At 40.7% G+C, this 11,065-nt stretch overlaps 1 protein-coding gene across 2 annotated transcripts in view; it reads right to left on the bottom strand.

Annotated features, from left to right (window-relative positions):
- Positions 1 to 11,065, bottom strand: part of Pacrg (parkin coregulated) — a 438,897-nt gene that overhangs the window by 173,236 nt on the left and 254,596 nt on the right. The window lies entirely within an intron of this gene.

Here is an 11,065-nt window from a genome sequence, read left to right as displayed (position 1 = left end):
CTATCTATCTATCTATCTATCTATCTATCTATCTATCTATCTATCTAATCTGTGATGAGGGTGGGGTGTCTGAGCCTTGCTTCTTGGAGCTGCCAGTTCCTAGGCTGTGACCTTAACAACTTTCTGAACCTATCCAACACTTTTTGAAAGTCATTAGTTTTTATTCCTTGGAAAAGACAAAATATTTTCAGTGTTCCTAAAGAGAATGATATCTCAGTCGTTTGGTGAGGTTTATAATATACAAACACAAAAAACACTGCACTGAAGTATTTCTGTTAGGACAATTACAGACTTTCCTAAATACTTTGTGTATATAAATAAATATCCAAATTGCCTTCAGGTCAAAACAAAGCTTAAAATAGAGAATCTCTGAACAATAATGACCCAATTACATCTTTGTTTTCTAAAAAAATTTAAATATTGTATCATTAAGTAGCTTTTCAGCTTGTGATAAAGAAAACTTAAAGACTCAAGAAATGAGTTCTAAGGTAAGTTATAGGGGCAGAAGAGGCACAACTGGAATTGGTTTGCCAAAATTTAAGTGAAAGGTCAGTGAGTGAGGAAGAGAGATTGTTTTTCATTATATGGCCACCTCAATGAATAGGCTCACAAAGAGCTGATAGAAAAGTAATGTATTTAAGAAGCGGGGACAGAATTGGAGGAGAATTAACATTGGCGGGCTAGGCTGGATGCTGGCCTATTGTGACGCCTCATCCCACACAGTGTTTTTTCCCTTGGTATTTGTACATTAATTCAAAAAAAGCCCATGGACTGTAACTCAGGAAGCAGGCAAGGAAGGAAATGTCAGTATGCTTCCAATTCCTTTTAGGGAAAGTGACATTCTGCTTTTCAATTCTACCTTCACTGATGGTCAAGCTTATGCTGAGCTAATTCTATTCTGTTCTGTCAAAGCCAAAAAAAAAAAAAAAAAAAACCAAACCACACACACAATTTTTAAAGGAAGACAATAAAAATGGGAAGCTGTTTTCAGCCTAAGTGTACAATCCTTCCTGCAGGATCTTGCTCAGCTGAAAATGAACCAAAACAGGAAGTGTGGCAGGGGCAAGGATGAGGCTCAGACCTTCAGGGCCAAGGCAAGTTTGGGTGGGGCGGGGCTCTCCTTCTACAAGGTCAGGGGCAGAGACCCAGTGTGACACCCCCGCAGCCCTGCTGAGGGTAGCATCTCTGGGCTCTGTTCTGAATCCCATCTGGTTCAGTGCGTGCTCCTGGGAGTTGGCCACAGAAATTCCTCAGGAGAAAAGTGAGGGGTCCGCTGATCAGGCAGTGCTGGAGGCGCTGCCTGTCCTTGTAGGATCAACAGGGACCAAGGGGAAGCTTATTTCCGTGTGTCAGGAATTTATTTTTATTTTTATTTTATTTTATTTTACTTTTTTTTGTGACTGCGCAAGTATTCCTAGAAGGGCCAGCAGGCCACAAAGAACCTGAGAACCTACCTACAGAGAAGGCACCATATGAAGACGATGAGAATATTGAGGGAAGAGCCACAGAGGGTGCACGTGCTGCTGCAGGTTACTTAAGGGCCCTTAGCCATCGGCAGCCATAGCGGGAACTAAATACTTGCCAGACTTTTGAGGGCAGGGCCTCTTCCTTCTCTTCTGCTTCCCGGCTGGAACAGCACCCCGGAACAGAGCTCATAGTCAAGCTTACAGGGTGAATGGGTAGGGGTGGATAGGTCATCATAAGGACCATGAAACAGAGGTGTCACCTCACCCCATTTCTCAGGCAAGCTTTTATCCAGAAGCCAGCCCAAGCTGAGACAGGAAAGAGGACTTAAGAGTGAGAACCAAGTTCAAGGACTGCAAGATTCTCTTGGGTCCTGGCTGCTTCAGTCCCCACAGATCTTAGGAGCAAAATGTTTTGGAACCTGCTGCAGACTTACCAGCAGCTGGGGCTGCACTTACATTCTGTAACCCTGCCCTCATCCCCACCCCCACCCCAAGACTTGCCTTAATTATACTAGGAGTAATGATAATTCGACATAACAATTACATTTAGTGTCATTCCTATTTCTTCTGCAGTGTCCACAAAGAGAGATTTGCATATCAAGGAAAATGAGGAGGAGACTATAATTATCAGCAAATCTAGAACCAGTGATGTTTTAGGTACCTTGAAAAGTACAAATTATGAACTGAGGGTAGATGGTTCTTTCAGATAAAAGCTTTGGGATCCTGATTTGCTTTCTTGGCTGGATAAGTACAACTTTGAGCTGCACCAATAGAAGACAGCACCGTTTCCTCTTGGGTGAGAATCTGCATGCAGCCTCATCCAGTGCCTGTTTCCATCTTCAAATACATTAAGGCATGCTGCACAGATCTCTGAAGGATGCCTGGAAGGTCTTAGCTGAGCTGCTGGAAACTGGTGCAGGATGTGCTCCTACCTAGCAGGGGGCATGGTATGGGTCAAAGCCTGAGAACCACTGGAATTCTGATGGTAGATCTTGGCTGGGTGGTTTTAGAGGGGCAGATGAGGAGAAAGTGTATTTCAAACATGGCTTTGCACATTAAGTTAAGCAGACAGCAGACAGACTCCCCCCCTTCTACTGAGGCTTTATGAGGAGATAGACCCAAGAAACAGGAGCCACAGCTGGGCTGTAAGATCACTTGGCAGAGTGGTTACCCGGCATGTACAAGGCTCTGGGTTTGAGGCCCAGTACAGCATAAACTGGGCCTGGTGGTTCATCCCTGTGATTCTAATGCTAAGGAGGTAAAGGCAAGAAAAATCAGGAATTCAAGGTAATCTTTGGATATGTTGCAAGTCTGAGGAAAGTCTGGGCTACATGAAAAAATGTGAAAAACAAAACAGGACCTCCACCCTGGGTACAGGTAGGGAGTGTGGCTTAGCTTAGCTCAGAGAACAACTCCCTCTGACCCCTGAGAGGGGTCAGGGAGGGGCCAGAGGGGATATGATGCTTTCTTTTGGATATAGAGGATAATAGGCCTATGTCACAAAGGCCTTGAGACTGGACAGTAGGATTCAAGGCTAGAAAGCACCATGCCAAAGCACATAGGCCATCCTGACAACACATGGTGGGCACTGGTGCAGTCCTGTCATGCCACTTGTCATGGCCTGTCACTGCTGTTTCAGAACAGTGAATGAGATTTCCCTGTGGAAGCTGTTTCAGGTGAGCCAAAGTGGCCACGGATAAGGCAACAAGCAAAATGTACTTGGGCTGCAGATCTAACTGTAGTTTGATATGCCTGTCAGTCTGGTTTGTAACAGTGACTAGCATTTTGTGAGTGGCTTCTCCTCCCACCTTTGCTCTGCAGTCTATAAGCTGGAGAACTCTCACCTGATGATTACACTGCTACCCTCTAACCACTCTAGAGTTCTAGACCCAGACTCTCCGACAACCTTCACATAACATGGTCACCCACGCCAATCATCTCATTCATTAGTCCTGTACACCCACTGGCATACACTCAGACTGCTATCAAGTTTAACTTACTCAAAAGCAAGAGCTCTCTTTAAAGAAATTACAGGCTGAGGTCAACTGCAATCTTCCTGCCAGAGCTGGAAAGGGGGTGTGCCCCTCAGGTAAGGAGGAATGGGTTCAGCACCCTCCTCAGCCTGTCACCTTCTTGACTGCTGTTGCGCAAACTTCTTTTTCCTCTTTATAAAATTCCCTTGTGCCCCTGAGTTTCCCAAGAGAAGACTGTGAGGATATCCCTCCAATACAAGACACCAGCCTTTAAATAAGCAGATTCATTCACCAACACCTCTTATTTCTAGAATATTAGCTATCGTGTGATGAGCCTGGGCCTGGGTTCAGTGGTAGTGGTGAGATGAAAATAATATAGTTACTACCCAAAAATTAGGACTGACATGGGCACTGTGATGGGCAAAGATTTACGTGGAGAAGCTGTACAACTAAAAGGTGTGTGTATCCTTAAAGCCATGCCTACTTTAGTAAGAAACCAGGGTTTCAATAGTCTATCGGGACAAACAGTTTTTGTTAAACCTGGTCAGGCCTATGATTAAAAAATTCAGTTGTCTGACATGAATTGAGGAGTCTAAGGGAGAAGTTAAAACTACCATTAGGGTAGGAATGGTAAACATCAAAGTTCGTCCACATTGGCTTATTTACATAAAAGGGATTATTAGCATCAACAAAAGACATTCTGTATCATGTTTGTGCTGTTGGTATGTGGTAAGTATAATAATTCTTGAATTTCTTTGCATCGAATCACCTTACAGAATACGCTAACTCTAATGGATTATACATAATACCCTTGGAGGGACCACATAAAATCATGTCTTCAGTTTTCCACACAGTGCAGACACCTAACATTTACCAAATCCTCAATCATGTGCAAATCTGCTACAGTCATATTGCACACTTAATTTCAGCCAGAAGAAACATGTAGCAAAAGGCTTCCAAAGAGTTCTCTGAAGGTTTGTTAATGTCTTTAATTCTTAAACAACATGTTTTTAAAATAAGTAAACTGAGGCAAGCGGTAGTTGTGTAACTGATCATTCTTTTCCTTTGTGTTTGATAAACAGGATTGAAACACAGAAACTCTAATGCCAGAGCCTTCACTCCTCAGAACTGCACATGGCTGCTATCCATGCTGTCTCACTTCTTGTTTTTCCACATATTATTTGATCTGCCCAAAGCATCTTCCCTTCTTGTGTACCAGGTAAACTCTACCTACTGCTTTAATCTTCCTTTAGTCAGTGAGGTATCCGGGCCTCTTGCCCAGCCCAGCTGGTTTGGGCAGAGATCCCTGCCGGCAATGCAGTCCTCCATTCCAATGGAGCCCCTGGCAGGCTGGGAACAGCAGTGCCCTGGTTATCTCTGGGGTCCCCAGGGCAGCTCTCAGAGCTGTGGAAAGTGTTTGCTTTCCTCTCTGATTAGTTTGTAGCATTTCAGAAGAATGAAGTAATCAGTCACCTGCCATTCTCTCCACTCAAAATGAGGTCCCCTCCTTTGACCACATAAAACCTCTCCACAGGAAAGTTACAGGAGTGCTTTCCTTGAAAAGAAGTTCTCACTTTACAAGCTGTTTTCGGTAGTTACGTCACTTAAATCACCGCAGCACAGGAACACAATAACCCTCAGTTTGTTTGTCAAACATGAGATTTTGCTGGGTGTGGTAGACAAGCTTACAGCCCTAACACTCGAAAGCCAAGGCAGGAGGATTCTAAATTCCAGCCAGACTGAACTATTGAGCTCTAGTCCATCTCAAAAACAGAAGAAAAACAAAGAAAGAATGTGATCTCCACTCCATAGGGTGGGGATAGTCTGCAGTGGACTGAATAGTCCTTCAGTCATGATTTGTCGCTTGGCCTTATGCAACTGGTCATAGAATGCAAATGTTTTGCCTTTGTGAACCACACACAGTTCAGAACACTGCAGAGATCTTCATTCAACGGACCTCACACACCTTCCAGATTTTTTCCTCCTTAGGATTCTCTTTAGACGCAGGTTTTCATTTAGGTCGGGGAGGTACTTAGACTAGGCACATATGTGATACTCCCAAATCTAGCATTCAGAAATGGTGGGAGGGGCAGTTCTAATAACTTCCCTTATGAACCCAGGACAATTCAACGTTTGCAGATTTAATAAACACAATGATTTCCAAGAAACTTTGAAGCAAATTCCCTAAATATAAGTTATAGACTAAAAACAGGCCAGAATTTCACAGATGATGAACCTTAATCCCAAACTAAACTCAATTTTTCTATAAGAGAAATAACCATTATGTATGAAAAATAACACTTCTTTGTTTGGAGTAAAAAACTAGTAGCCAAAAGTTCATCAGCATCTTAAAGGAACACAAGGCCACACAACTCACAGGGCCACACAACTCACAGAAATATCTAAAAGTCCTGGGATCAGCTGGCCTGAGAATACTCAGGTTCTCATGAAAAGTTGCTCTTTGATTCTTGCTTTTCTTTTCTTCTTTTCTTTTCTTTAATGTCCTCCTTCCCTCCCTGCCTCCCCCCGCACCCTGCTCTCCCAGAAGCCACTTAAATTCTAAGGCCAAAGATGTCATACAAACATTCTAAAATTTTGCAAATATAATCTACTCTTACTATTTATATAGATTTATGTGTCTAACTCAAATTACCAGAATTTTAAAGGTATTTAAATTGTTATTTATTATCACTGGGGGAAGGAGGCATATGCTACAGTAGAGATTAAAGGACAACTTGCAAGAGTCTGTTTTCTCCTTTCACCATGTAGATCCCTTGGATCTACTCAGTCAGGCTAAGCAGTAAGTGCCTGTCCCTGCTGGGTAGGCCTTTGACTGAAAATCTTTGTGTCTGTTAATGGACTTTTATCAGTCTGAGTGGGCCATATTCGAGACTTATCCTAAATATTTTACTATTTGGTTTTCCACATCATGGGGCAGGACATTTGATTATTACATTTCTATTGTATGGCTCGTGGTTCTGTCAGCATCTTAGAGGCCAGCAGTCCTGAACGTTTCAGGCGCAAGCTTGTTCTGGACTATTGTTGCCCTTAGGAACCAAGGATGCAACATGTGGAATCAATATCTTAAAGGCCCTGGTCTGCTGTCAGAGCCTACAGTTTAGCTATGAGTGAGTTCATGTCATCTATTGGCTCATGTTCCTCAAATGTAATACACCACATCATTAATTTTATGACTTCATCTGGCAAAGCTACAAACTAACCATTCTTTTCTTTTTTTAAAAATTTATTTATTACATATACAGTGTTCTGTCTGGATACCATAAGAGAGCACCAGATCTCATTATAGATGGTTGTGGGCCACCATGTGGTTGCTGGGAATTGAACTCAGGACCTCTGGAAGAGCAGACAGCGCTCTTAACCTCTGAGCCATCTCTCCAGTCCAAAAACTGAACATTCTTACTCTCTTAATTTTCTGTAGCCTTTAATAACATTTATAAGGGAGCATAAGAGAGATGAAACTTCTATTGGCTGTATGACAAATTTATTTTATGAATAGTTTATAGAAATTATTCTTTTTCTCACCCCAATGTAGTTCTTAGAAAAAAATCAACATATTTTAGACATCTCAAGTTCATTGTTTAAATATGGAGATTTGGGCTCTAGTAAGGTTTATGTTACCCTGAACATGCCCAATCCTGTCTGAGCATGAACATAAGCACGGTTGGGTCTTGTTAGTACTTGAGTGGGAGAAATGAGCCCTAAATATAGATACTAGTTTGGATCTCCCATGGAAGGCCCTGATCTAAGCTTTCTTCCTCTGTCTGACATGGGCTTATATTTTAAAAAGGTGGTATTACCTCAAATACCAGTCACACATATTAACTTAAATATTTTGCAAGGAAAGGGTGGTTTTGAAAACAGTTTATTCCTTAATTTATAGAAAAGACAAAACAAAATGAAACAAAAAACAACAACAAAAACCTCACCTAGCATGAAGTCATCAGAAATAAGACAGACCCTGTGAAGCAAAGGCCTTGACATGGCTGGTGAGACCAAGAGCTTGCACCTTTCTCACAGAGTATGGAAGGGTCACACTGGCAGTTACCCAACAGGAACAACAGGAACCATGTTACAGGCTCCACATAGAACTTCCATCCACACAGATAGGTTGCTAGATTACAGCTCACATAGCATCACTACATTTTACGTAAGATCATATTATAAATTTGTAATATATTTGTATATATATATATATATATATATATATATATATATATATATATATATATATATATATGCTATTTTACTTTACCATAGGGCTATGAACGCATTGTCTCTAATGTTCACGCCAACACTTGCAGAAAGCTGCTATTACGGTTTAGATATGAAGTTTCCCTCAAAGGCTTGTGTATTGAACGGTTGGTCCCTAGCTGCTGGTACTAATTCAGGGGCTCTGGAAATTTCAGTGGATAAGGCCTACCTTGAAGGAAGCTTGTCTCTGGGAGATTGTCCTTGGTGGTTGTTGTATCTTTCCATTACTACTCCCCTGCCTCTTGGGAGGTGAATACCCTCTTCTAGAGCAAGAATAATGTTATAAGGCTGGCTAAGATGTAACACCTTAGAAGGACAGAAATGGTACAGACGGATGCCTTAAATTGTATCATTTTCTCCCTGGTCTAGTTTTTTTGAACGATGACCGCCAGAACCTGGGAGCCTGGTTTTCCTCATTGTGCACTACTTTTAACAGGTTTGCCTGGCTCCCTGGCTACTCATCCCTAGTTGCTTGTTTCAGAAAAAGTTCATTTAACACTAAAAGAGGAAAAAAGATCAGATGGTAGAATTAAACTAAACTGTGTGCTTCAAGGGGACAGACAGAAGAGTAGGGTCATTATATTTGAAAGGATGTATTCTTTCATTCTTTCTGTCATTTATATCTGGTCCCATCCTAAAAGGATTTTGTGGCAGGACTTGAAAGAAATGTATGTGAATCTAAGTTTAACAAGACATTGATTTACATAAAAGACAAGCATGGATAGCAGAAGTATAGAAACATAAAATTATCTTCAAGTGCTTTGGAACCTAGTTTAAAATTTTTCTCCCTCTTGCTATTACTGAAAATCTCTGACACATTTTAATGATAAATAATGACAGGCTGTGATAAACCTGCTTAAATTAAATAAGAATTATGGCTGTGAATATGGGTACAACATCTACAATCATAAGTGGGATTTTTAATAAAAACTACTGTTAGAAAAAACATTTTCCTAGAGCAAAGTACTAATACAGCTGCAAGTCCTGGAGTGAATTTCTTGCAGATGTGGATCCAGGGTTACAGAGTCACTTCTGGGATAAGAGAACACCTTTAAAGACGAGCATTCCATTAGTGGGGTATAATGATCAGATTTTATAACAGGCCCCTTAGAATGTAGTAAAGCTCACCATGGCATTGTGGTGACAGGCTTCCAAGAAAAGGAGAAAATGAAGCAGAAGATAATATTTTCTCTCTCAAACGTCAGAAGAATGACAGAAAGGCATTTTTAACATGGAATTTCTGTTGTGTGCATTGGGAAATATTCCAAAACTGTTGATTGTGCTTGAAACCAATGGTGGCGTAGATCAACTACAAATTCCTCACAGTGAGATCTCCAGTATAAGATAAGCAACCTCTACCTTTATTAGGCAGAGGGGCGTTTGCTAGTTACAGAGTTAGGGAGAAGCTGTGCCTAGGAAACAACAGGAAGTAGCAGCTTTGTTTAACAGCCCAGAACCGCCAGGAGGGCTGCCTGTGATCCCCAAATCAGTCTTGCCTCCCAAGTTTGGTACCTAAGAATTTGGTTGTCACTTGCGCTTCCCCAGTTGCCTTGATTCACACTAGGGTACAAAACATTACTTAGATTTAAGTTGCAGATTTTACCATATAACAAGAGCATATCACTATGGACTTCTTTATCCCTCCATGCTTAAGTGAGAGAGAAGCTATGTAGGCTGGCCCAATCTATGTGATCATCAGATTCAGAAACACATGTGTGTAAGTGAGAAAAGCTATAGGGAGGCAAGCTTCAAAGTAACACAACAGGAATACTAACGGTGAACATTCTGTAGGTGTGTGTGAGGAGTATTTGGGAAACACAGGTTTCAAAATGTTAGCCTAGAGGTTTTAAGTAGCTGCTCTGGTTATTCCATTTCTTTCATCTCAACCTGTCCTTCCCCACCACTCCCAGATCTGCCTCAATCTCCCCTCCCTCCCTTTCTCATGTCCCCATCAATCTATTTTATCTCTATACCTCTCAGATGAGCCTCAGTCTCCCCCTCCCCGTCTTTCTCATGTCCACATGAATCCATCTCCCCATCTCTACTTTTTTCTCTAGCTTCTTCAGGTTGAGCTAGGATCTACATGTAGGAATACAAGGAAGTTTACAGTATTCCGAAGAACCATAATTAAATCACATGTGTGTATGTAGTCTTTCTATAAATGCACAGATATTTGATGCTACCAAATGGCAAAAGTATGAATTATGAATAAATAAGGTTTATAAGTAATTTTTTATAGCATAAGAATGCTGTTATAAAAACAATTGGTTGGATATTATGAAACTAAATTACTAAAGCACAGTTTTTAATTTCATTGAAGAGTAATCATCTTGCTTAAGTGTCTATGTATCTTTCTCCTCTTCAGATTGTTTGAGATGAACTACAAACATATAATTAGGTCCTATAATCATAAGACAGCCAAAGAGCTGAGAATTCCACAATGTCTGGAATAGTGTATACATGATGCAGATTCAATAACAATCAGTAATTATCTTCAAAGATGGTGACTCTAAATGACAGTCTTGTCTATGGCAGGGTCTGCCAGACACTTGGCTTTTTGTTTGATATTGTTTTCCCGAATATACAATCGTGTTGCAAAATTTTCATCTGCATTCCACTAAATTACCAAGTTATTTACATGGCTGTCAGGAACTAGCTTCAACTGTTGACTTCTCCCATGCATGTGAGAAGTATGGAGATTCAAAGTTGGAAAAAAAATGAGATTCATGCATTTTCAGGAGAATCAGACTGCCAGTGGCAAACCCATTCCCACAGCCTAGCAATGATACCAAAGACTTGCCTCAGATTTCTGCAGGATAAACATTCTTTTGATTGTATCCATGCTTCCCAACTCTAGTAAAGAATTTTTTTTTCAAGAGAAATCAGCCACCATATCTATTTTAATCAATACTTACCATCCAAGCTAGTGAAAAGTGTTAATGACAAATTACTAAGTATTAATAATTAAGAGCAAAAAATTATCTTTTTTTCTCTTATTTTCCTTGAGATTAAAGATCAGATGTCAAAAATCTCCAAACTGTTTACCATGTCTGAATAGCATTTAAAACACTTACCTTCAATCAATTTATAAATAGTGAGCTATAAAGTTTTATAGGGAGGATCAAAACCTTCTAATGCATTTGAGAAGTATTAAAGAAAACAATACAGTTTAGTTATTGGAAACATATAGAAGCATTTTGGGGCTCCTCTCCTGAGAGAGTGGGCTGGGTGTTTGAGGAATCATCAAAATTGCCAATTTGACTGTTTCCAGAGGGGACAGTGGGAGAATGTGAGGCATCACATCTCCAAACTGAAGGGTGATAGTTCCAAATAGGCTTGCTCCCTTATTTTAAG

The sequence above is a fragment of the Psammomys obesus genome, unplaced genomic scaffold (assembly GCF_907164565.1).
Source record: "Psammomys obesus unplaced genomic scaffold, mPsaObe1.curated_primary_1811, whole genome shotgun sequence".
NCBI classification, from domain to species: domain Eukaryota; kingdom Metazoa; phylum Chordata; class Mammalia; order Rodentia; family Muridae; genus Psammomys; species Psammomys obesus.
The sequence above is the reverse complement of the archived record's forward strand: the minus strand, read 5'-3'. Positions and strand labels throughout refer to the sequence as shown.